Source organism: Colobus angolensis, unplaced genomic scaffold (genome assembly GCF_000951035.1).
Source record: "Colobus angolensis palliatus isolate OR3802 unplaced genomic scaffold, Cang.pa_1.0 Scaffold225, whole genome shotgun sequence".
Classification (NCBI taxonomy): domain Eukaryota; kingdom Metazoa; phylum Chordata; class Mammalia; order Primates; family Cercopithecidae; genus Colobus; species Colobus angolensis.
Window position 1 is genome coordinate 280,123 of NW_012115433.1, and position 5,969 is coordinate 286,091.

The window sequence follows — 5,969 nt, forward strand, 5'->3', positions numbered from 1 at the left end:
ATACAATAGATGTCTGCAAGACTGTGTAACTGTGTCCATACAACTGTCTATGACTCAAATTAAAAAAAAAAACCCATGTTCACATGAATCTATAGGTGCTGTAAGATTTCATTCTGGATTGTGAAAGTTCCTTTATACCTTAGATTGTCAACAAAAGTTCCAGTGGTTTATTATATATCATAGCAGAAAGCCGTCTTTTTCCAAATTGTTTTGTGTTCAAATAGCAATATTTCTGGCCCTCTAGGAATGACATGTTGTTTGGATTACTGAGCCGGAGAAGCCGCTGGACTCGGATAAACCATTGAGATTTAGTAGGCAATATGTTGGCCAGCCTTTTTGAAAATTGGAATGTTATTTTTGAACTTTATCGAAGAACATGCTGCATCTTTAAGGTGGGCATTATAAAATTAGTGAACATGTGGTTATCTGTCATTTATTTGCTTTCTGCTGAACTAGAAGGTCAAAAATCCACCTTTAAGAGAATATTATTTCTCACAGATGACTTTCTTGTTTAATGGTATTATTTATATAGATAATAATAAATAATAAACCTGCTGAATATTCACATTCAATTAAACACAGACACACATGCATACTCATGCATAAACTCTCTGGACTACTGTTTTCATCCAAGAAAAAAAATATCACAGGTACAAAGGCTGAGCTTGATATGCGTCTGTTACCATAGAAATGCTTATTTGTGTTAATTAAGATACTTTACCTTGATTAAAGTAATTAGTGATTCTAGCACATGAAAAGTGGACTGGATTTTGGATTGATTTGGATGTCACCAGTCTTGCATTTTACAGTGTGCACCTCTCTTTGTGTGCACACAGAATTTGAACCTGTTGCATAAAAACATTTGCTTAGAGTGCTGTGCTAACAAGATCATTGATCTATTTTTGTGTAGGGCAATTAGCTTCATTCCACTAGAAAGCCACACATTGCACCCCTGGTCATGATCTCTACCTTGTAAATGTTTGTCATCTGTCACAGGACAAATCTGGAAACAGAAGCAGTCTGGGTCAGCACAATTTCTTGATAGGAAAAACAACTCAAGGACATTTCTGCTGATAGTAGGTTGGAGGACGTAGCATGAGAAAGCCAGAAGTGAAATTACAGACAGTCTCTTCCAGCCCACTCAGAGATACCATCTTTGAAAATGAAGAATAGTTTATAATATGCTGAACACAGTAGCTCATGCCTGTAATCCCAGCACTATGGGAAGCCAAGGCGGTCAGATCCCTTGAGGCCAAGAGTTAGAGACCAGCCTGGCCATCATGGTGAAACTCTGTTTTTACTAAAAATATAAAAATTAGCCGGGCATGGGGGCAGGTGCCTGTAGTGCTAGCTACTCAGGAGGCTGAGGCAGGAGAATCACTTGAACCCAGAAAGTGGAGGTTGCAGTGAGCTGGGATCGTGCCACTGCACTCCTGCCTGGGTGACAGAGTGTGACTCTGTCTCAGGAAAAACAAACACACACTTATGCAGCTGCACAGATGCAATGTTATAACAGATATGTAATAGATCTCATATCTTTAAGTCTAATGTGCTAATCACCCCACAGACACTGATGTTTATGGGAGGGTAACAGCTTCAAGTTGGCTTAACTGTGGGAAAATTTGGGACATAGCTCAAGTTTCCTATTTTTGAGGAAGCATTACAACAAATATATTGCTAGGTCTATTCTTGATTTGATGGGTCTATGAGTAATAGAAACCTATTTTTGGAAAGCCATAATGTCACATAATCCTTGTGATTATCATGTGTCTTAATAGTAACATAATACAAATCTTTTGCAATGTCAATGTTAAAACACATTAATAAAGCATTTGCAGTTTCATATTTTCATTGAACATATTATTAGTATCATGTAGAGTAAACAAAACAAAATGTATTTTAGGCAATACATGCATATTAAATACTACCAAATTTTATTTTTTCAAAGAAAATTTCATATCACTTATCTTGTGTTCTCCCAAAACCATGGTGGTGTCTGCAGTATAACTGAATAAAAGTAAAAGATTCAATTACTATTAAATGCTGCACATAGCGAGGCTTATTCTAGACAAAGTAGAACAATTAATTGTATATTTGAATGTCCTTATTTGCCATTAAATTATGCCTAGTTTAGTTTAATACTAAACCAAATAGGTTTGATATTGTGAAAATGCTGAGAATCAGAGATAAATTTGGTTAGTTCATGACCTCTATAAGTAAAACCTGTACCCCTCGTGTGGAGAAGGTGAAAAAGATGTAAGAGATATCCTCTGTAGTTCGAATGATGACCCGTGAAAAGTAATGTCCATAATTCTGGACCCCGTGAACGTGAAAGATTTGCAAAATGCATCTTTGCAGATGTAACTGCTTTAAGGGTCTTGAGATGAGCTCTAAGTGGGATCTAAATCCAGTAACAAGTGTCCTCATAAGAAAAGAAGAGGATTCCTCAAGCATCTAGAACTAGAAATACCATTTGACCCAGCCATCCCATTACTGGGGATATACCCAAAGGATTATAAATCATGCTGCTATAAAGACACATACACACGTATGTTTATTGCGGCACTATTCACAGTAGCAAAGACTTGGAATCAACCCAAATGTCCATCAGTGACAGACTGGATTAAGAAAATGTGGCACATATACACCATGGAATACTATGCAGCCATAAAAAAGGATGAGTTCGTGTCCTTTGTAGGGACATGGATGCAGCTGGAAACCATCATTCTCAGCAAATTATCACAAGGACAGAAAACCAAACACTGCATGTTCTCACTCATAGGCGGGAACTGAACAATGAGATCACTTGGATTCGGGAAGGGGAATATCACACACTGGGTCCTATTGTGGGGAGGGGGGAGGGGGGAGGAGATAGCATTAGGAGATATACCTAATGTAAATGACGAGTTAATGGGTGCAGCACACCAACATGGCACATGTATACATATGTAACAAACCTGCATGTTGTGCACATGTACCCTAGAACTTAAAGTATAATTAAAAAAAAAAAAAAAGAAGAGGAGACACAGACACAGAGAAGACCATGTGAAAATAGAGACAGATTGAGGTTAAGTGAGCACAAGTGAAGGAACACCTGGAGCTACTGGAGGCTGGAAGAGGCAAAGAAGGATTTTCCTTGAAAGGCTCTGGCGGAAATAGGACTCTGCCTGCACCTTGATTTAGAACTTCCGGCTTCCAGAACTCAGAGAGGGTACATTTCTGCTGTTTGAAGCCATCGTTTGTGTTATTTGTCATGGCATCTCTATGGAACTAGCATATCCTTTCTCTTATTTTCAAACTAATTGAGGCCTTCTGACAGCTCAAGGAAAGTTTTTAAAGTTCAAAGATGGCACCCTCTGGTGGTGGAATTTAAGAGACTCTCTAGTGCAGGATTTTACACCTGGTTCTATTCGGGCATGTGGTCCCCGAATAGACCAGGGAGGTAACTGATGTTTTCACCCACTTGGAAAGTCTCCTCTGTTGACTTGTTGGATCATGGGGACTTGGTAACATTGATAATGGCCGTAGTAATAATGATAAATATAATGTATTATTAACTAGGGAGCTCATCATACATGCTGCGTATTATTCTGAGACCTCACAATAATCTTATGAGATGGTTGCTATTATTTTTATGGATGAGAAAAACGAGTAATAGAGGGGTTAAGTAATTTTTTCAATGTCAATAGCTAGACAGTGAGAGAGCCTGTGCTTATGGTGGCTACGCTTTCTTGAATGACTTAAAATAATGTCCTCTTATCTAATTTTATTCTCCTCCTTTGCACCTGCTCATTCTTTTATGGATAGGCTTACATGTTTCTCTTTAAAACGAAATAAAAAACAAATCTCCCAACCCCAAAATCTCTCACTAGTTGTCACCTTATGTCAAGACTATATTAAAAAATAATGAGAAGTTAATATCTCCACAACTATTCAACTATGGACTAGGTTGAATCATATGACATTGCTGATAATGGACTGATTTTGATGTATAGAATGGCAATCTTATCTGGTTCAGTAGAATGCTGTTCAGCCTGACGCAGCCAGCTTCCTACTTTTTCTACTCCGAATCTACCCTTGAAAGGTGGACAGGTCATGTCCCACTTACAAAATGCAGCAGTTACTTTTCAGTCCTCCTTTTATTAAAAATAGTTAAAACTAATAATAGCAGGTAATATTTGCTGAGTGCTTTTTATATAATCAGGACAGGACTAAGCGTTTCAGCCCTTGGAAGAGAGACGGCATCCTTTCCCCAACTGAAAGAGGGTGGAACAGAAGCTTGGAGAGGTTGCATAACTTGCTGTCCATACCGGGCAAAGCTGGAATTTCAAAGGCTATTTTATTTCGCTATGAAACTCTTGATGGCTATGATATAACACTCTCTAGCTTTTGACACGATTGAGCATTCTCTTCCTGAACACTGTTTTTCTTTCCTGGCGTCTGTGAGACTACACTCTGTTCTCCTTTGACCTCAGGTCGCGTTACTTTGTTTTGCTGACTCTTATGTCTCTGCCTAACTTTTTAAGTGTTCTTTCCAAAGGTTTTGTTTTTGATCCTTTTCTTATTTCACCTTATCTCTTCTCACCCTTTTTTTTTTTTTAACTTTATGCACTCATCCTGCAGTTTCAATTATCACTTATAAACTATTGACTCTCAAATCTCCACCCAGAATTCTTCTCTGAGCCTCAGATGTAATTCACTATTAGGCCTAACAGTTGAATAGCTTAGGCTACTCAAAAACACGCATCTATTCACACCCTACCCTTCTCCACACCTAATTTTTTATTCTCAATTTTGACTGAAATACTCCCACTGAAGAATCGTGCAGGCTGGGATCAATGCAGTTATTTCCCCTTCTCTACTTCACCACAAATGATAGTCACTAAGTTTTATACCTATTGCCTCCATAATAATGCTTCAATCTGTTTCCCTTGCTATTGTTTGAGCTCCGTGAAGCTGCTGTCTGGTCTTTGCAACAGTCTTGATGGACTCGTCTTTTTGTTCCTGTTGTTTCACTTTGAGTGACTTTCCCTGACTTAGGTGGAGAAAGCTCTGTTGGAAGGCCTGTTTTAAGTGGAGCAGCTCTTACCTAGTCCACAGCAGCTAGGTCTGCTGTGTTTTGTGCCTCCCACAAAATAGCTGATGTTGAATTAATATTTGTTGATTAAATATGTGAATCCCCATTTTCTTTGTCAATTTATAAGGCTCTTCAACATATTATTTAAAAAGATGTCATTTTCACAATAAATTTTGGAGTAGGAATATAAACCCATCTTTATAGTAAGGATAAGCGGTTTTCCCAGTTATGAAGGTAATTGCAGAAACAGAATTAAGCCAGATTTTTCTGATTCATAATTGGATTCCCTTAAATCTCTGTCAAAAAAACCCAGATCTATTTCTGCTCTATACCCCTACAAACAACCCATTCTCGGATTTGTCAGAGTTTATTAATAAAAGCCACTTTGTAATGCTACCAGTATTAATATGTATCTGTAATTAGGTGTCACCTTGGAGGTTTCTGGGTCACCCACTATTCATATCAAGCCCCTAAAGTCCTCAGGCATTTTTTGATTAGAGTCTTTTTTTTTTTTTTAAACTATAATTGTATGGCCATAAACTAGAACATAAGTTTAGTTTTCAGATGTATCCCAGATCATTAAGGCGTGTTCAACATCAATGCTTACATGTATTAGTAGGGGTATTAAGAATGGAATTGCATATTTATTTCACATGGCTGAGAAAGAGCTCAGTCACAAGAAATTTGGGTTAAGATGTTTGTTTTTCTTTGTTTCAAGTCTCTATTGGCATTTTGCTCTTCAATTCCTGCTGCTAATTCTGTTCTAGGCCTGCAAGATTATTCTGTCCCCATCCTATTTATGGACCGCAAACTTACTTGATTCCTGATGGCTGAGTTGAGATATAGGTAAAAGGCATTTTCAAAATGAGCTTTATTAAATATTATAATAATA

At 37.7% G+C, this 5,969-nt stretch overlaps 1 long non-coding RNA gene across 1 annotated transcript in view; it reads left to right on the forward strand.

Moving 5' to 3' along the window:
• Nucleotides 1–243: 243 nt before the first annotated feature.
• The window catches only part of LOC105513224, a 17,842-nt gene continuing 12,116 nt past the window's right edge, over nt 244–5,969 (forward strand). Inside the window, exons 1-2 of the long non-coding RNA XR_001001967.1 lie at nt 244–392; nt 5,845–5,923. This is a non-coding gene — a long non-coding RNA (uncharacterized LOC105513224). The remainder of the gene's footprint in view (nt 393–5,844; nt 5,924–5,969) is intronic.